Source organism: Anser cygnoides, chromosome 18 (assembly GCF_040182565.1).
Source record: "Anser cygnoides isolate HZ-2024a breed goose chromosome 18, Taihu_goose_T2T_genome, whole genome shotgun sequence".
NCBI lineage: Eukaryota > Metazoa > Chordata > Aves > Anseriformes > Anatidae > Anser > Anser cygnoides.
In genome coordinates this window covers 6,730,253-6,751,132 of record NC_089890.1, presented here as the reverse complement: position 1 = coordinate 6,751,132, position 20,880 = coordinate 6,730,253, and the positions used below count along the sequence as shown (strand labels likewise).

The 20,880-nt window shown below is 53.7% G+C and overlaps 1 long non-coding RNA gene across 1 annotated transcript; it reads left to right on the top strand.

The window, feature by feature from the left end:
• The first annotated feature begins 10,327 nt into the window (after positions 1-10,327).
• LOC136786616 (uncharacterized) lies at positions 10,328-11,837 on the top strand. The gene is made up of 3 exons (XR_010825787.1): positions 10,328-10,667; positions 11,168-11,310; positions 11,420-11,837. It is a non-coding gene; the product is annotated as an uncharacterized lncRNA (long non-coding RNA).
• The last annotated feature ends 9,043 nt before the right edge of the window (positions 11,838-20,880 follow it).

The following is a 20,880-nucleotide window of genomic DNA, read 5'->3' as shown; positions in this document are numbered from 1 at the left end:
GCTACAAAGGGTTGTGCTTGGGCTGCTGCCTTCATGTGGGGATAAGTTGCCTCTTCTCCGCCCACCCAGCCTCTCTCCCCACATTGCTGGTCCCAGTTCCTCCCAGCAGGACTTCTGCCGCTCCATGCCCTGGGTTCAAAACCATCTAAAAACAAAGGCAGCACAACTGGGAATCAGCGTGTTCCCTAACTCCCTGCCCCGCCTGCAGCGACCTGTTAAACACTGCTGCTTCTCTGGATTGGGCTCAGCAAACACCACCGGATAAATAAATAGTGGGGCGAAAAAAATGCAAATGCATTTGCAGAGGTGGTGGCAGGAGAAAAACCTGTCCAGGCAGGCAACTTGCTCACGGCCGCTGGAAAGTCCTTCGGCAGTGTGGGAAGGGCTCCTTGCTATTCCTGATCGATCCCTGGCTGCTGCTCATGACATTCTGATCCCGAAGGGTGAATATTTCCAGGGTGCAGGGAGCTGGGGCTGCTCCATCTGAATCACCTGGATGTGCTCGTCCCGCATCACCCAGCTCCATCCCTGCTGTGCCCGATCGCTCGTGGGTGAAACACCAAGGCACTCCGGGAGACAAAGCGCAGAGAAACCACATTCAAAAATGAAAATATTTCCCTTTGACCTGTTTTCTTGGCTTGCAAGAAGCCTCTTCAATCTTCTGATCTGAAGTTTCTTCCCCCTTGACACGTCCTTTGATTGCATTTATTTATTTTTTCGCCTCAGAAAGCTGGAAATCAACCCGAGTCCTTTTGATTTCAACTGATAGGGAGCAGGAGCACAGATGATGTCTCTGGAAAGTGATTTTGTTTTTCCTGAACCACTCCAGAACTGGGAAGAGGAAAAAACCCAAATAAATCTGTCGTTGGCACAGCAGAGAAGGAGACGCCGAGCGTGTGGAGGTCTGCGGGGGGGGTGGCCTCAGCTCAGCCCTGCCGCCACCCAGCGATGCCAAAATGCCTCTGACGGAGGCTGGAGGGGAACAGGAGTGTGGGACCCTGAGGTATGGGGCACAGCGGGGATGGAGGAGCCACCCGCAGCCCAGCTGAGGCTCCCCAGCACGGGAACGGTCCCGTTTTTGGGGCAATTCCAAGGATTCGATCTTGGCACGAGGACAACTGTCTGCCCCGGCGCAGCAAGAAATAACGCTGCTGTCGCTTTTTTCCTTCTTCCCCCCCCCCAGGAAAAACGGAGCCTTGGGGAAGCTTTTAATTTGCATGCTTGTTTTTAGCTATTTCCTTAGGGGAGCTTTGCTGGGTTTTGGTTTGCGCGAGTAACCTGCAGAAGCCTGGGCAGGTTGGGTTTGTTTCCCTCTGTGCTGGTGTGCGGGGATGAAAGCAGGGCTGGGCAGCCCTCCTCTTCCTCACTCCTTTCACAGGGGAGGTTTTTAAGAGGAATTGTGGGGTTTCATTCCCTTTCCCATCAGTGGTGTTAGGGCTCACAGCATTTGGGAGCTGTTGGAGGTGTAAGGGAGACAAGTTAGGGTTTTCCAGGAGCAGGAGAAACAAAGTCAGTGCCATTCCACCAACAAAATGCCATTTCCCTGTTATTTTGCAAGGAAAAAGCAGGTCCAACCAAACATGACGGTGCTCCCTACCTGGCTGGAGGCTCGTGCCCTGACTGCACTGGGGGGACGAGCCCCCGCTGAACCTATCTGCCCCAGGACCCCCGGCACCAGCTGAACCATTTTGCTGCCCGTGTGTTTTTAAAACCATCTTCACTGTCGATCTCAGCTATCCGTTTTATAGCTGGTTTATTTTCTCTCCATACACCAAGTGCTCGCAGACATTTCAAATCACTGCAGCACACAAATTTGCCAGCTTTCCTCTGTATTGCCTTCTTTATTCGGGCTTTGCGTTGCAGGCTGTGATAAGGAGATCTCTTCATCCTTTGGCCATGCAAGCAAACCTTATTTGGGGCGGCTCGCTGGGCTCTTGTGACTGCCCAGCTGGTGCCAGCAGCTGGCCATGCCACCACCCTGACTTGTGCTTGCGGGATGGGGGCATTCCCAGCTCCAAACACCGGAATTCCCTTCTGGGTTATGATGAAGTTTCTGGAAACTCATCACTAAAAACCGCAGCCCTGAGCCGATGGCAAAGCTTTGCCACCCTCCTCTTTGGCTCTGCACTTCTCCTGTCCCTGCCTGACCCAGGGACCCTATTCCTCCTCCCGGGACACCCCTGAGCAAAAGACAGATCTGTAGGGTCTGGTACGTGCAATGTGGGGCTGTGGGGAGCACCAGCCATTGTTCTGTCTGATTTTCCCTCTCTGTGCCTCCCTTCCCCCTTTCCCACCCCTCCCGGCACCACGTGATGTATTGCAAGATAACAGCTCCAATTGCTCCAAATTGCTTATTGAGGACTCGGTGGTAAATCAATGATTTTAAATGGGATCACAGAATAGCAATCCTAACAACAGCAGAATAAAAAAAAATATAAAAATAAAATAAATGGAGCTGGCCAGCGGACGGGGGGGAGGAGGAGCGGTCGGGCTGGTTTCCTTCATTGCCTGCTGTTGGCGGGGAGCTGGGGCAGTGCTGGGCACGGGGAATACTGGGGTGGGATGGAGGGAAGGGGCTAACCCCCCGCTGTGGTGCACACATGGGTCCTTGCATGCCGTGCACAGCCCGGTGTGGGTTTGCAGGCAAGGTGTGAGCACAGCCGAGGTCATACAAAAGCTGCTATTTGTCCCCTCCAAATCTAATTTCCAGGTGAAAATCTCCCCAGAACGACCAGCTCATAGCTGCTGAAGAATATGAGTTATCACGTCCTTAAATAGCCATTTTCGTGCTTTTAAGAGCTTGGGTTCTCCAAGATTGTGTATGTGAGAGCGGCAACGCCGTCACTAAGCAACCTCCCAAGTTTTGAGGCTGCGAAGGGAGGTGGCGAGCATTTTGGGTGGATTTTTGTCTTTCTTCTGCCGGAATCTCCCGGTCGGCTCGGTCCTGCAATTACTGCCTGAGTGTCTGCGAGGAGAGACAAAATGAAGATGCAGGCAAACAAAAGCTCCATTAGAAACGTCAGGGAGTGGATGAATGAAGGCTCTCCCCTCTGTGTTTTTCTCTCCCCCTTGATTAATGCATTTCATTTGCTGCATTAGCAAGCACACCTTCATCTGCTTGGTTAATAAGGCAAGAAGTGCCCTGCCTCAGCACGGACCAGAGAGAAATGGGATGGATGGAGGGATGGATGGATGGAGGGAGGGATGGACGGAGAGGTGAACTTTTTGTACCTGTGTGTGGTGCTGTCCACGATGCCCTACCTGGCAGAAAACACATGGATTAGGTGGGCATCACAGCAATGGGACTGCAAGGAGACCAAAGAAATCACAGGACAAGTTTTCTGTTGCCCTCCACGGTCATTTCCTACCTCTGTCCATACAAAGGAGCATGTCAGGCCATACAAACTGCTGCAGGATGACAGGAAGAGGCACCATTGGTCCCGACACATCAAAACCCAAGAGCAGGCTCTAGAGGAGGTTGTGTGAGTCCCACGGCCACGTAAATTAACTCCGGTTCCCTGCAGGATGGGATAAGCTGCAGGTTAAGAAAACATTTGGAGAGCCAAGGGCATGGGGTGGGCTCAGGACAGGCTTCACCTGAAGGCAGAAGGAAGCTGAAGGGGGCTCAGGACCCCTGGCTCTGGGATGAGCACCGTGGGCTTTGGGGTAAAAACAGGGGCAGACAAACCCCCCAGGACATCCCCAGGGCAGTGATGCTGAGCGCTGTCAGTGGCTATTATGCGATCGCTAAAGAACGTTCCTAATAATTAATTGTTGGTTATTTAGGAGGCGAGAACTCGCCCAGTACGCACAATGTGCAATCAGCTATATTTAAAGGCTCTGCCGGGCCGGATTTAGCAGGCTCGTCCCACCCCGATCAGCTCGCCCAGTTTCCAGCAGGTCCCCGTCTCGCTGACTGCAGATTGAGCATATGCCTCGCCGTGTTGCTTGTTCGGCACTTGATTTATTGACTGATTTATTTAAAAATGTAACATAGCACTGCTGACAGCTTGGGCTTCAGAGACCTGTCCAAGAATAATTTTTATGAACAGAGGAGGAGGCAAAATAGAGCTCGGTTGTGAACCGATGGGATGAAGCCGTCAGCCCGGCAGTGTTCATGGGGTGGTGACCTGGGCATGGACACCAGCCTGTGCTGGGGTTTCCCAGCTCTCCAGAGAGGTTTTTTTCCCTCTTGGAAGCCTGGAGCTGGACCTTAAGGACGGGAACAGAGACCGAGAGGGTGTTGGTGAAGATCTGAGAGCATCTTTGCGATGTGCTGTGCCCGCACCAAATTCAGCTCCCATCCCAAAGAAAGACAGGGGATGGGAAGATTTAAGGACTAGATAACGCCACGGGTCCTGCCAAGGCTGGAGGCTTCGCTGGTGTTTCTGTCTGGCTGAAACAGGCTCATTGCAAAACCGAATTGTGCGGGGAAAAGCCACATCTGCAACCCCTTGAGCTGCTGCCGAAGCCAGGGACAAACTTAGCAAAGTCTCTTCTCACTTTGCTGCTCTCCCGTCTGTAAATACTCGGAGATAGCAGCCGTAAAAGTACCTTAGAGAGAAGGCAGCGGTAAAATTACATCAAGCCTAGGGGCTTAAACTGATTGAAGGATACATTTTCCAAGCTGATACAGCGAAAGCAGCAGCAAAGCTCTCGTGCACCAGGCAGCCTGTGCAGTTTGATCATTTTTTGTCCTTCTAACTGGCCAGACAGCTGGAAAAAGCCCCGTGAATATTTTGGGAACGCGCTCGCGAGGAGGAGTGCAGCCATTGGGAGCAGGGGGAATGCGTTAGCCAGAGGCAAAAGGCTTCTGCATTTTTTCCATGCAAACAACCATGGCTTGGAAAAAGCAGAAATAGCGTGGTGTTGCAGCCTGGGCTGGTTTCTGTCCCACGGAGGGGTTTCTGTGTGGGATTGTGCAAGGGGATCGTGGTCCCGGAGATGCTGTTATTGGGACAGAAAGGGACAGGGATGAGGTGGCCATCCCAGCAAGGTCACACTGGCATTTGGGAGCCAAAGGCACACCTCCAAGATAAACGCTGCCTTAAATAAATAAAATCCTTCTGCACCCCTCTTCCCCCACCAATCACCACCCCTCCTGCCCCCCCCCTGCCCTGCCGTGTGAGCCCAGCTGGGGTCGGTTTGCTCCGACCCGCCTGGCACCTCTAATCAGTATTAACGGCTCTGACAGTTATCTGCTTGACTTCTGCTCTGCACCCAGGCCGGATCGCTGACCTGCCCCGCGCGCCCCGGGCCCGCGCTGACACCAATAATCGATCACGGCGGCTGTTGGCTCGCTGCAAGCAGCAAAGATAAAGTGCAGTGAGGGAGGGAGGCTTGCTGTGCTCTGATGGGGGAATTTCCCGGAGGGCACGGATAGACGTGCCAAAAAAATCCTTAAGCATCCTCGCTTACCCCATTGAACCTTCTGGGGGCTTGCCTGGGACTGGAGGGGGCACAGAGCGGGGGCTTTTCTGACCCCAAACCTAAAATTGTGAGTGGCTCATGTCATGCAGCCTCCAAACCTTCCCAGCTCGCCCAGCCACAGCAATCGGGATGTCAAAGGCATTAAACATCCACTTTCGCCTGCGAGGGATGGGAGGGTGGGGGGGTGGGGGGGAGGGACGCAGCACCACATCACACGTTTGCCTGCCTTCACCCTCCCAAATCCCCCCTGCTCACTCACCCTTCCCAAGGACAGTGATGGTGTTTGAGCTGCTGGTGTCTGGCTCTGATCGATGGGCTTGGGGACAGGTCACAACTCAGAGGTGCCTGAGCACCCCCTGAGCACCCCACCCCTGGTGCCGGCTCGCTCCATCGCTCCTGAACAGGGGCAAGAAGAGAGCAGGAGCGAAGGCTAAAATCACCGCTTTTGGCAGCAAGGGCAGGGGTTAAAACAGCATTACCCAGTGTCTACTTACCTGATGGTGTCACCTTGCAGGGAGAAGGATGAGGCTGGGGAAGGGGAGCCCAGACCTGGCACCAGGACAGTGCTGCGTAGGATAACACCGAGACCTGGGGCACGAACTGGATGCCTGCAGCCGAGTTTCGCTGCGGGCACGGTGCTGGTATGATGCTGTTGTGGTACCCAGAAGGGCTGTAATGATCTGGGAGGAAAATAAAGGCAGGCCTCCTGATCACTGCTCACGCTGCTCTCCAGCACTGCAGCTCATTGCTGGAACAAAGCGCAAGGTTACGCTGGACTTTGCTAAACAGCACAGAGCCGGCAGTATGCAAATAAATGCTGATTTAAGTTTGATGAAAGCCAGGAAGAATTATCCCAGAATGTATTAATTAGTGCGATGATGAGGTGCTTGCAAAATGAAAATGCAAAGCAGTGGCTATAGGGAGCAGAGGCGTTTAGGGAGGGAGAGCCTTTGAAGAGGTGCCTGGAGAGGCGGCTGTGCTCCCGCGCTGCTGGTCCCGCCTGATTGCCCCGTGGCAGGGCAGGGAAATTGCTGCGAGCACCGAGATCCGTCCTCAAGGATGCTCTCAGCAGCCTGGGACCCTTGGGGTGGGGGTCACCTCACTGCGACCACCAGCACCAAAGCTGAGAGATGGCGATACGAAGTGCCCCGCACGCAGCCTGAGAGCAGAGCAGTGTGCTGGGGGCTGGCTCCGGAGGGGCACGCACGGGTTTCCCCAGAAGGGGAAGAGGTTTTCAAAGTGAATCTTTAAATCCACCAGCTGATGGGCAGCCCTGGCTGATTTCCTCCTTCTTCTCTTTTCATTGTTGATGTTTTACCTGGCTGCTATTTCCTCCAGCCTCCCCCCAGCTCCCCAAGCCACACAAAGTGCACCGGCCTCATGCAGCAGCCCCCGTGCGGGGCTGGTTCCCCTGGCAGAGCATCTCCTAGGGATGAGATGGACGATTACACCCTACAGTCATGGCGAAGGCCCTCTGCCGCAGGCTGTGTGACCCTCCCAATGTGGATTTCTCGCTTTTTGCTGCAGGACAGTGACAGTGACAGCTCCACAAGCAGGCTCAGACCACTCAGGGAGACCCCACCTCTGTTCAGCATCCACCCGTGCCATATTCACCTGCCCCGTGCCCAGTGAGAAAGGCAGGATGGACAACGGATGGATGCTTGCCTGGAGGAGGCAATGAAGCACTCACGGGGACAGGCAGAAAGCTGAAAAACCCAACCTGAAAGATTCCTTTGCTCTGAAGCATCCCCCTGCTGACAGCGCTCCCGTGCACATCCCCTGCAGGCGTGTGGTGCACACAGGAACAGAGATGGGACATCCCCAAGCTGCTCACGTCTCTGCCGCAGTCCCCTGCTTAACCACATCTTGGCAAGCATAAATCCTCCCAGTTTCCCCATTAAAGCCCAGTTCTGTGCCTCGGCTGGTGCCATTAAGAGCCTCCTGACTCCGCTGCCCTGTTTGCAGCAAGAAATGCTCAGCAATATCCCGAGCTGTCACAGCTCCAGAGTGAAGCGTGGAGGAAAAGACCCTGGAGCCACTTCCCTTGATCTGTCAAAAGGCAGGATTTTAGCTAATGGGCTCTCATCGTTATTCAGCAGTTTGTCCTCGTACATCTGCCTCTGCTCTCGCCTCCCTTTGCAGAGCGGAGCTGGAGGTTTGCGCCGGGAAGAACGGAGCCTATTCCTGGCCAGAGAAAAAAGTGATGGGAAAACACAGCATTTGTGCATTTTTTAGGGTGTGAGCTGAGTGCTGGGCTGAAGGGCTTGGGGGGGATAAGTCCCAGCCCCCAGATGGGCTCACCGCGGGGGATGCTGCCCAGGCACGGTGGTGCCTCGCTATGGACCCACTGGTGGGATCAGCTGGGTTTGAGGGGAGCCACGACCACAGCTGGGATTTTCTCCAAAAACACCCAGGTTTTAGGCATTCAGATCTATAGAGATTTGCTTAGTGTGGAGGCTGGGCAGGGAGGAATAGTAGTGGAAGCGTATAGCTAGAGAAATGCCAGCATGCTTCGTGCCAGAGCTGCCTCAGACATTACTTTCCTGTCCTTTTCCTCTAAAAGAATTTAAAGAAAAGAAAATGTTCCCAGCTGCCACCCTCTTGGAAGGCTGCAGGTTAAAAATATCCTCCCGGAGGGAAGGAAAAAACAAACAAACAAAAATAAACACTCATAAGAAAAAACAAAGCCAACACAAACAGAGCCCATCTACAAACCATCATGTCTCCAATCCCATTTTCAAAGCTGAAGGCATCAAGTACACCTTTCCACTCCCCCCAGTAAATCCTTACACTTTGTGGCTTTCTTGTGAAGATTTCCCGCTGTAATTCATTCCTATTCCCCCACCACCCTATTTTTTTCCCTCCTTCTCAAGCAATCCCTACAAAAGCAGAGCTTTGCTACCAGCCAGCCTGTGCTCACCTGCGTACCGCGAAAAACCAACTCAGGGGGCTTTGGCTGTCAGCGCAGCTTTAGAGAAGGTAATGATAAAAGGGGTAAAAAATAAAGACAAAATTTTCTGAGTGGCTGGATTTGGAGGATGTGAAAAGCTTCAGGTTAAACACGAGCACCTGAACTTGATGCTGCCCTCTTCTCTTGGGGGCGAGGAGGCTGGGTCTGAGCTATGGGGTCTGGGAGATGCAGGGCACCTCTTGGATGGCCTCATCCTCTCCTCACCCCCCCGGCACCACCATCACGTCCTCTTGTGATGGAGCTGGGGGTTTACACAGGAACCAAGCTCACCAGGACATCAGCAGGAACGGGATTTGGGACAGCTTTCCGTCACCGAGGTGGCCCCGAAGCTCCAGGTCCAGATGTCCCTTGCAGTGGGACATCCCAGGCCTGGATGAGGGTGGCAAGGAACAGTCCCAGCACCAAACTTTTTGCCATTTCACCGCCCTTCACCCAAGTCACATCTTGGGGAAGTTCAGAAGGAAATGGCAGCGCGTCCCCACACGGCACGGGGCCGGCTTCTAAGGGAGAGACGTTGATTCAAAGTGACTGCTCCTTTGGAAATTTCCTCCCGATGAAGAAGCAAAACGAACAAAAACCCTTTTCTTCAGGAAAAAAAAAACAAAACCCAACATGGAAACAAAGCTCAGATCAGCACCCGGCCACGTAATGGGAGCAGACACAGTCCCTGCCACGGCTGCACTGACCGCAGACAGATTGTTTCGGGTCAGTGCGGAACAACACAGGGGGAGCGGCGGGGATGGGGAGGCTGTGATGGAGAGGGAATTTTTTATTTAATTAGCCCTAAATAATTAGGGCCTCTATCCTCTGGAGCATCAGCGACAGCAAACATGTTTGGGCAAGGAAGCCCCGCAAAGAGGGAGCTGGCTCGTGGCTGAGCTTTGGCAGCCCCATCGCCTCCCACAGCCCTGCAAGGTTACTCCAAGAAGGTCCCAGGTGTCCCACCAGCCGATGGCAGGGACATTGGGGACACCGGGGACACCGGGGACACCAGGGACAGGCCAGGAGGCTGTTCAGGTGGGCATGCGTGGCTGAGGGGAGGAGAGCTGCGCTCGGATGTGGAGAACTCAATAATCCATCAGCATCCTGGCGCAGGCTCTGCAGCACGCCGTTAATAGACTTATCTTTACCACAATAATGTATTTTATTTTTCCCGAGCACATTCATTATTCACACGCTTATTTCCCCGCGGATTATGTATGTCGCCCGAGCTCTGTTCTCCTGCCTTATTTTCACAATGTCGGCTCTGGTACCTACTTATTTTTACAGCATTGTCACCTGCAAACGGGTTTCTATTTAATCGCCCAAACTAATAATACGGCTCACTGGAGATGTCGGGAGGATGCTCGCTTGCTTCTAAAGTCTCTCGTTTGAAAGAGACCAGCTGCTGGCATTGAAGCATCCTGCACGTGGCGAGTCCGGGGGCTCTCAGCTCAACTCTTGCACGGATCCTGCTCTGAGATGGGGAAACCTGGCGGCTGCAGCACCCAAAGCCCCAGAAGGGATCCAACAGGAGGATGAGGGTAGGATGTGCCATGCAGCTGCTGGGGTCAGGGGACACGCAGCGCCCGCTCCAAGGCACTGAGGTCGGTTTGCAAGGATTGCTTCTGCACAGAGCTCCTGAATGAACCAGACCTTGGGAGCCCAATTTCTGTCCCTTCCTGATTTCCAAGCTCTTGGTGTGTTAAAGCAAATCGTGTTCCCTTGGCACCGCCTCACTGCAAGCCCGATACCCACCCGTGGTCCTTGGGGCATAAAACACACCCAGCACGGGCTGCTCCCAGCCTTCCCCACACATCACCACGCGCTGCGATGAAAGCATCAACCCCCCCCCTCAAAGCCCTGATGAGTTGTTTTTTTTTTTTTTTTTTTTTGAGCTGGATCTTGGCTGGTTTTGGCGTTTTGGTGTTTTTCTTGTGGAGGATGGTGATTTAATTTTGTCGCTTTTCTTCACAGGGAGAGGGAGGTTACTTTGCAGTGGGGGATGCGAGGGCTCATGTTTGCACGCGCGCCTTTCCATGTCGGGAAGCAGCAACACAAACACTGCTTCTGCAAGCTGTGCGATGCTCTGAAAGCAGAGACAGAGACTTCTGGCTTGTGCCTGAAACAGCTCTGGGGGCTCAGACGAGCTGCACGGTGGGCTGGATGTGCCGTGGGGGCAGCTCAGCACCTTCACCCCAGCCGTCTCCCTTTGCCGTTTCCTGAACCCTGCAGTCGGGACACTGAGGATGGGCTGAGCAAAGCAGAGCCTCTGGGCACTCAGGGGGTGAGTTTGTCTTGTGGGGGCTTTGTCAGACCGCCTGCAGGGCTCTCAGGAGGAGCCCTCCTGGTGGTGCAAGCACCCAATGCTCCCCACCCTTCCCCTCCCCATGGGGGTCCCCGGTGCCTTGAAGGATGCTCTGGGTCCTGCTCTCCTCCCCTGCACCTCTCCTTGGGGCCCAGCTGCCCCCCAGGTCCCGACCCCAGCTCCCAGCCCTCATTCACCACCAGATTCCTGGTTTCCTTTCAAGATTTTAATATTGCGGCTCCAGAGCTGTGCTTCACCCTGAGCCTTCATCCCCAGACCCCGCTCCCCATCCAGGTCCCTGTCCCCGCGCTGCTCCCCCACCACACCCTGGCTTTGCTGCCAGAAGTTCCTCCTCTCCCCACCTTTAGCCCGTGCGTTATTCTGCCCACGTCCCTGCGCTCGCTCCCTTCAATGAGAGTCATAAATAAGGCATAAGGCACGCTAAAAAGGAAGAGAAAACATCTGATCTTTTATTCCAGCTTGTTGCAGAGTCACGATGGATTTGGATGCACGTTTCCCGCAGACCTCTCGGCCCGTGCAGATATTTTTGCAGACGTTGAGCACCAAAACGCAGCTGGGAGCCTTGTGGAGAGGTGGGTGCCAAGTGCGGCACCCCACAGAGGTAATTTAGGGGGAGAAAAAGAAACGATCCTATAGCTGAAACCCACTTTTCGTGAGGTCCTGATGTGGAGGGCAGCTCCCACCCTGGTGCTTTCACCTTGTGCTTTCAGCTGAGTTAAAAAAATCAGCAAATGGCTTGCTGGGTTGGCACGGGAGCTTCTCCAGGGATGGGTCCCTGGTGCTGGGCTTCTGCCGGGAGGATTTTGGGCAGCACCACGAGACCATGCACGAGCATACCTGCAGGGAGCCATCGCTGGACACCTCCACAGCCACCCTGCCGCCACCGTCCTGCAGCGATGCCAGGCTGAATTTGCTGAATTTCTAGGAGATAATAATAATAAAAAAAGGTATTTTTGTTTTCTTTAAGCCTGGCTTCCTGAGGAAGAGAGGTTTGTGCAATTACACACCCTGGGTCTGAGACACGCGTTGTTGCTTCTTCCTGTGGAAGTTTATAGCTTATCCGCCAACTTCAAGCAAATTTGATGGTAGTAATGGGGATCTGAAAAGAATTGTGTTACTACAGGCTGCGAGAGGATCCACAGCCCAGCAGAGCGGTGGAAGATGTAACTAATGGCTCAGCTGAGAAACAGGCGGTGACGTGAGGGTCTTCTTTGCAAGATGCCAGAGAATCCACAGGCAATTCAGCCCAGCTCTCACCCCTCTGGTCCCCTCGTGGTGACCACACTGGGCTGCAGGACGCAGCCAGCTGGCAGCGGGGCTGGTGGGTGTTAGGGACCAGTCACCCCCCCTAACACACTGCCCTGCCCATCTCCCAGCGCTCTGCTGCCCTATCCCTATCGCCAGCTGAAGGGAAGGCTTTGTTTGCCTCCAGGATTAAATGTTTCCCTTCCCTTCAAGCCCCTTGTTTCAATAAAGGCAAACAAAGCTCTTTTGCCACAACACTCATTGTCTCATCCCAACTGCCTGCCTTCTGCTCCGAAATAATTTGCTGAAGCTGGCAGCAGTCCCCAAGCACTAGGTTTCGGGGCCACCCCCCCTTCCCCAGGGTCAGGGATTTTCGCCCAACAACCAGCTTCTTTGGGAAACTCATGAGGGGCTGAAGCTGGGTGTGAACAGTGGGGTTTTGGCTATAAAACAGCTTGAAAAGTAAAAACCAACGACCTGCTCTGCGTGGCCATTGCAACGCGTGCCGTCCTTCAATGCTCACCTGAGACAGATGTTCTGTGAGAAATAAAAGGGGCAAAAAAGAAATTGGGAGGACGACAGATGGAGAAACCTGCACCTCTCCCAGCCCTGCTGGGACAGAGAAACCCTTCACCTTCCTAACAAGTGCAACAAACACCAAAACTGAGAGGCTTGCAAGGAAGAAGCAGAAAATTAATAAACCCAATTCCCATCACTGGAAGAGCAGCAGAGCGTGGGGAGGCTGGCCCAGCAAAGGACCGGGTGGGAATCGAATAAATAAAAGCAGAAAGAGTCAATGCAAGAGGAATTATTTAAGAGGTAGAAGAAAGCAGTCAAAAAGGAAAAGAAAAATATATCAACACTTTCGGGGGGGTGGGGGGTGGGAGGGGAGCGGAGTGGAAAAAAAATGTTAGGGAGAAAGTAGGCCATTTGCTAAACAATAGAAGGGATGAAGCAGATGATGACTCTAAAATGGCCGGGAAGATGAACTGCTTTTAAAAATCTGCCTTTATCAAGAGAAATGTGGAAAAGTGGTTTGGACAATTAGGAAGTAACAAAGGCCTCATAAAAATAGCTGCAGGGAAAGAGAAACGTTCGGGAACGGGAGTGCGGTGAGCGCATTAAGGGATTAGCTATAGGGGAGACCCCGTGGGACTGGGTCTGTGGGGCTCATCCTGCCCAGCCTGGCACGAGGCTGGGAGCCAGAGCTCCCAAATCCACTTCCCACATGGATTTGGGGCTTCACTTCTTGGGACTAGAAATGTGGGGATGGGTCCCCAGCCCAGGAAGCACCCCTGGTGGAAGAGGGGTGAAGCGGGGTGAGGATCCTGCCAGACAAACGGAGAGGTGCCTCTGCCTCGCCTTACAGAGGAGGTGAATTTGAGATGGCAAAGCAAATTCTTTCTGGATATCAGGACGTGATATCGCTTCCCGGGGGGCGAAATGGAGGAAGGATGGAATTAAATTAAGAAAGGGGAAGTTAAAATTGAATACCTGAAAGGAAACGTTGCTCCAAGTAATTCTCGGCTCTGTGGGAGAGCGGTGTCCTGGAGAGCGGCTGCAGATCAGGTCCGATCGCACCTGGATGTCGGCATCCAAAAAGCCGAGCAAAGAGGATGTTGAGCATTTAAATCACAGTTGTGGGGTCTGCTCTGAAGGGTCCCCATTGTCCAAGGGGGCTCAGACTCTGCCATGGGGGACACGAAAGAAGGGGGGGGGGGGGAAGGGACCAAAATTGCCCTGCACTGCCAATTTTCCTGATTTTCCTGACCCCAGAGAGCTGATGCACGTGGCCACACAGGACACCGGTCTGCTGCCTCAGTTTCCCCACAGGTGACACAGAGGAGCGAGGCCACCACATGCCCACTTCTGTTACTGCTCCGCGTGGGCTGGTGAAATACAACTGCCACCTTCGGTCAGCCCAAAAACACCCAAATCCCCCAAATCTAGTCCCAGTCAGCGCCCACTCTGGAGCACGAGGCAATATCTTGCTGAACCCCAGCAGCAGGAAGGACAGCAGGTGGGAACCCACACCCTCGTGTTTTCTTTACACTTCTCCTTAAATCCCCCTGAGTCATGCAATTCGCAGCCTGAGCCATCACTTGAAACGAGAGCAGAGCATCACCAGCAGCCCCCAAAAAAGCCTGTCCCCTCTGCAGCTCCAGACGGCTGACAAAAATAGCCCTGTTCCCGCAGCACCAAATTAACTCACCACCAGCCAGGAAGGAGCCCAAACCCTTCTATAAGCCCTGGGGACCCGTTTACAGGGAGCTGTGGGAGCCCCGAGCCTGCTCCTGCCCCATCCCAGCACCTGCAGGCAGCCGAGGGGCTGCAGGTGGGGCTCGGCCTCCGAGGACCAGCTTTCCTTGTGAATGCAGGGATTTAAAGGACAGGCTTTGTTCTTTCCGTTAAATTGTGGCGTATCCTGGCTTTGCATCGGGTGTGGGGAGAGGAGAAATGCTTGGTTTGGGGGAAATGAAGCCACACTCATGGCTGGTTGGGGAGGGATCGACATTGGAGTACAGCTACTGCCTGCCTGCCCAGCCCCAGGAGGGACCCCAAAAGCTGGAGGAGATCACTGGGATCTCAAATCTTTTGGTGACCTAAGCTGTGGTTTAGGGAAAAAAAAAAAAAAAAAAAAAAGGGGGGGGGGGGGGGAAGGCTCCTGAGCTTCACCCAAAGCTCTCAAAGAGGATCCTGAGCCATCATCTGGGAGGACGATCCGCTGGATGCAGACGCAGCCCTTGGCGAGGAGGAGGGAAGCTGCTGGCTGTGAGCCACACGAGCACAGATCGCTGTCTGGTACCAAATGCCATTGCTCCATGAGCTGAACACGGTATGAGCAGGAGGAATTGGCCAAAAAGCAAAAATTAAGTGACCCAGCAAGGAAAACGTTGCCACTGTGGGTAAGCGGCCAGAGGAAGGAACACTGGGGTTGGCTCAGAGAGCCTTTGCCTGTCGAGAGGAGAATCCTGCCTGAGCACGGAGATGCTGAGCTGAGGGGCTGACCTTTGTAGGGGGCTTCTGGATTAAATAAGGGGCATTGAACATAGAGAGGGCTGGCTCCTGGGTGTGCTGGTAGACTTTGGTGTGGTGCTTCTGGGGAAATACTAAATGGGTTAGAGAATAAGGAGTGAAAACCCACCCAGTTCTTGGCTTGGGTTTTGCTCAGGAAGGAGGTGCATGGCCTCATCCTGTGAAGAAATCCTGGGCACTCACTCACTGGAGGTGCCTTGGAAGACGTAAGTGAGCAGGAGGGCCCAAGACAAGCGATCTCTGCCAGCAGAAGGCATCCGAGCGGAGCAGGCTTTCAGCTAAAGCAAGCTCCTGAAACACGGCGCCTCGGCGTCCGCGCTGTCAGGAGCGATGTTGTAAATGGCCCTTGGATGTACTGTCACCTTGTAACACCGCACAAAGAGCTCGGTGGATCAAGTGGAAAAATGATGACTTTTCAAGGGAAATCATATACTGCAGGTGGGGAAAAAAAAAAAGCAGGAGCTTGGACTGATGTGAACCCACTGGTTTTATCTGAGCTGTGCAAACACGAATTTCTGCTAAGAAAAGGCAGCTCTGCGAGAGGCTCTGGTGTAAAGTCCCATCTCCTGCAGCCCCGTGGCACACAGCAGGTGCTGGAGGGCTGGTGTGGGCAGTCAGACAAGGCGAAGTGTCGACCCACCTCCTCCCTTGGGTCCTCTTCCTGCTCGGATTTGCTAACTGGGTTCCTTCCCTGCTACATCCTCATCACAGCTATCAGCTCCAGCCCCTTTTCCTTGAACAACAGTGAGAAACAGCAGTTCAGATGTACCGTCATGGTTTTTAATATATTTTTGCCCTCCAGCGCTGCAAAGAAAGAGCAGAGAAATTGTTCTGGTGGCTCAGCTTCGGGCTGGAAGGGGGAGCTGGAAAGGTGATGGGGATAGATGGAAAAAGGGTCACCAGGGGGTGGCCGGGGTCCCCTGCAGGACGTTGTCCTGGGGCTGGAGCTGGCCACAGGGGGAGAAACTGAGAGCTTTGCTGGGAGCTGTGGCTGGGATGGCTCAAAGGGAGCTGGGATGTGAGGAGCCTGGCACTTGAGAACAAGGCACGAGGTCTCCTGGAGAGTCTGGGACCTGAGACCCACCTGGGAGCAGCGTGAGAGGGCACTGCCACCCCATGATGGGCTGTGGGCACCAAGAGGGGTTGGACACAGCAGACTTGGGCTCCTCTCCATCCCCTGCACACCTCTAATTCCCCGTGCAACATCACTGCCGAGCTTGGGGAACCATCCCAGGGCACAGCAGCAGTAGCCGAACGGGCTCATCAGTTAGGTAGGACGAGGTTTGCATGGAGACCAGCCTTTTTTTTTTTTTTCAAGGCAGAAAAATAGGGATGGAAGTGGGAGGCAAGTAAAGGTCTCCATTCACACCTTTCCCCAGACAGCCTCCCCAAACACACAGGCAGGAGCCAAATTTGGGGCTGTAATTAGGAGGCGGGGAGAAGATGATTGTTTTGTGTGGCATTTCTTTTGGATTTTAAGGTTCTCCTACAAGGAAACGGAGCTGGTGTGATGGTCGGCGGTGTAGGGTGGTTTGGCAGTGGCCATGGCCCAGTTCCAAGCTCAGGCTTGAGTGCAAGGTGACTGATGCTCTCCTGGAGAGATGCATCCTCTGGGGATGCTGAGAAGGGCTTTGGGACAGGACAATGAGGTGAAGATGGTGCTGAGCCGTCCCAAAGGCAGTTTCTGCCTTACCCTACATCTTACGGGCACAAAAAGATGCCCAGCTGGGCTCTTGCTTGTACAGTTCTCTTATTTCTGATGGCACTCAACCAGCAGTAGCACGTCTGGTGCTTGGTTCATTGAAACAGAGGCTGAAGACCAACAAAAGCCACACACCGCTTCCCTTTCCTGCCAAGGAAAGAGTGAATCAAAACTCAGCCCTCATACCTCCCCCCGTGTCGGACTGTTGGGGCTGGGGGCTTGCAAATTACTTTTAATTTGCTTCAGTGCAGCAGGGGAAGGCTGGGACCGGGAGCCGTGGGACTCACTCGTCAATTTTTCAAAGCGAGCTCCGCTTGCTCTTGCGTGAAAAGGACATGCTTGAAAAGTCTGCTTTTGCCTTGGGAAGAAAGCTCTCTTTTTTTAAAAAAAAAAATATTAAAAAAAAGAGAGACCTGGGCAGCTCCTGAATTTTGTAGGATGGCCTGGGAGCTCTCAAGTATCAACAAGAATAAAATAGTGGGGTTGGTGTTAACAGACTGCAAAGGGGGTTGTGCAGGGTTTCCCGTACCTGGCTGGAGATTTAGCATATTTTGATTTTTCATCTCCTCCTGGCAGGGTCTGAAAAGGAATCACAGAGAGGCTGATCCTTCACCAAGGGGAAAATCCTTCTTCCAGCTAGCGCTGGGAACGGGAGTGCGCGCAGAAGCTTAACACGGCGCAAAAGGGCACCCCAAAAAATCCCAACCCAAAGCCACATTCCCTCTCCGCATGTTTCATGGCAAATTTCCCACTGCTCACGAGAGAGCAGAGCACGACCCCGAGGGGGAGGAGAACGGCCCCGACCCAACGTGCGGAGATTTCCAAGAGCTGCGCAGGGGTGAGGAGCACATGGAGATGTCAGCCCTGCTCCTGGCACCATTCATCCCACGGCACAGGGCAGAGGATGGCTCCCTTGTCCCCCCAGCTGGGTAGATGCTGAGGGGTTTCTGCCACAGCTCGTCCAGCCACCCAGGACAGGGCAGGGAGAAACCATCACGGAGCGGCCAAGGGCACCGGTGGCAAAGCTTCGGTTCTCAGCCGATCCCAGAGGATCCTGCTGGAAAACCCAAGCACTGGCATCAAACCCAGTGAGCCTGGACAGTCCCGTCCCATTGCATCCCATGTTGAGAGGGGCAAACAGATTGCAACGTCCTACAAAAGCCTTACTCTGGAGGGATGCTGTGTAGGGTACTTGCAGCGCAGGCAGTTCTGCAAGCCCAGGAGCTTGGGGATCTGCTGGTGGCTTTGGGGCAGGGTCAGGAGAACATCCCTGAGGCTTGCAGACCTGCCTGGTGCCAAGACCAGTGGGACAGGGGAGGACGGACGGGTAACACCAGGGACTCGGTCACCCTCCATACAAGCAGGGTGAGCGCATCCCCGGAGCAGGTCCCACCAGCCCGGACCAGGCTGCAGCATCCCCAGGGAGCCCTTCCCCAGTGGCATCCCCAGGCTGTGGGATCCTCCTGGAGCCCCTCTGCCCCCTTCCAACCTCCTCTACACCAAGACCTCGTTAGCAGCCCCAGGATGCCCCTGTGAGTAGAGGCAGAGGAGCAGAGCACGGGGAGGGGGCGTGTGTGCGGCGAGCGTGCGCGTCCCGATGAGAAGCACGAGCATATGGTGACTGTTCCTGGAGGCACCAAAAGCCACAGCCATTAATCTCTATAAATAATTTTAGCCGTGAAGCCTTTGATGGCTGTTTCTTCCTCTCCCCACAAAGAAACAACAACAACAAAAAAGAGAAAATGAAAGAAAGAAAGAAATGAAAGAAAGAAAGAAAAATAAAGGCTTTATAAAATGTCAGCGTTCCTGAAAGAGCAGAACTGAGACCAGAGGACTGGAGAGCAATTAATTCAAGCCACTAATTGCTTAGAAGCAGTGTTTCTCTGATGGGTGATGGAGGCTGGTGTGCAGGAGTGTGGCCACTGAACCTTTTGCCCCCGGGATCATCCTGCCCCGAGCAGTGGGATCGCCCCATCGCATCCCCATCATTGCTGCCTCTGCCCGTGCGCCAAAAAAAGCCACCTAACCCACTGTATTTGGGGCAGGCCAGGATGGTGTGGAGCTGATCTCCCTTAGGAAAAACCCAGACCTGGCCCAGCACCTCCAGGAATGGGGACAGCACCTCCCAAACCATCCTGTGGCCCCCGCAGCCCTTGGCAGAGGGAGCAGCTCTGCCCCCGAAGGGTTAAGGCAGGAGCCACGCAGGGTGACAGAGTAACAAATTTCACTTTGCTCCTATTTGTAGTTAAAAAAAGCACTAATTCAGCCTAAATCTGCCTGAAAGAGCCTTAAGTGGTAATACGCCGATAAGACGACTTTATTTGGCTTAGCGTTTAGGAAGTTTTATGTGTGTAAATGGGTGAGGATATTGCAGGGGCTCGTTTGCTCTCTGCCTCTCTTGCTTTTAACGCGGGGAGCCGCCTGCTTTGCCTTCTGCTCTGCTGCTGGCAGTGCTTATAGGACACTGTGACACTTCCCCCAAGCACGGGCACGAGTGTTTTGTGCTCTCAGCAGTGGTTGTGGCTCGGCACAGGAGCAGCACCTTGCTGGTGACCCCCGGCAGCCCCACAGCTGAGGACGTCTCCAACTCCTGGTGCAGCCCCATGCAGGCTTGGAGCCACCTCTGAGCCTCCGTGGGTTTTTTGGCTGTTGGATCCCAACCTGAGGGAATCGGGGCTGGTTGTGGACCTGAGGATGAGGCGCAGCCTTGCAGTGGTTCAGGATGGACAAAGCTGTGAGTGGTGAGGGTGCTCCCCAAAACTGCCCCAGTAAGGTGCCCAGGTGTCCCCCAGCAGTCCCAGGGCACAGACCCCAGTCCCCACAGCCCGTCATGGCACCAAAAGCCCCAAACCACGTGGGCCGGTGGGGCTGGGGCGGGGGTTTCATCCAGCTCCAGACTCACACATCCCCCTTGCTCCAAGCCCCCGGGCACCGGTGCCTCCCCAGCCTGGCTGCACCACTTCTGAGCCACCTCCCCACTCCAGAGCCCCAGGTTCTGTGCAAAGCCACCTCTTGCAGATGGAAATTTCTCTTTCCAATTCCTTCTTCTGCTTATGGGGACGTGGGGTGACTTCCCCATAGTTAATAAGGCTTATGGATGTGTTCCTGCCAAAGGTTAGCGTGGCTGTGAAGAGCCCGATCATCAGGAGCCGGCTGCAGGAGCACAAACACAGCCGAGCGGTGACACTGGGCGAATTTCGGAAAGGTCAGGTATCATCTAAATGAGAGGAGATGAGAAACTTCAGCCAAATGCTTCTTAGACCTGCCTGAGCACAGGGCTTGGGGGGTGCTCAGATGGGCTCCATTATCTTTTGCCTGTCAGTGCCTGGGGTTCATTTTTGCCCTCTCGATACCAACGTGGGATTTAGCGCACACACCGCTGGTCTCGGTCTCTGCCAACACAAATTGGTGTCGATGGGGCTCGTTCAGGAGCGAACAGAAGCAATGACTTGCAGTTAACCAGCATCACTTAAATCAGTGCAAAGTGGTTAAACTGGCGTAAATTGGCTGCTGGAGGCTTTTTTGTTGCCTCTCTTAGTGCTACCCAGCACTACGTGGTGGGCATCCGGCACGGGGATGCTTTGGGGATTTCTGCTTCGGTAAGAAGAGCAGAAACACTTTGGGAAGAAGCTGAAATTTTTCATTCTGGGACATTCAAAATAGGATATTTCTCTCTGGGGCACTCAGGCAGCTCCCCTGGTACCACTTTTAAGTGAATTGTTTTGACTTCTTTTTTAATGGAAGTTTTTTTTTTTTTAATAAAAATTGACTGATTTTAAAGAAATAGGAAGGTAAATGAGCCCTAAAATGATGTCTATTGGTGGCAAAAAAAAAGAAAAAAAAACCACACACAACCTTTCCCACTGATCTGTAGCAACAGTTTTTATAGTTTTCCCTTTCACATACTCTCCAGTCCTTGGGAAAAATTGCTTTTTTTTGAGTAGACACCAGTCAAATGAAGCAGCTCAGCTGAGCCTGCCTTGCTCCTCTAGCTGGGCACCACCTGCGGGATGCCAACAGGGTCATGAGCTGGGGGCTCACTGAAACAGAAGAAATGCAAAACAGCAGAGAGAGGAGAGCTTCGTGCCTGCCCCAACCAATCTCTGACAGCCCAGGAGGAATTGGGATGATTTCAGTTTGGTTTTCGCATTATTCCTATTCCATTTAGCTAAATAAATAGAGGCTGGG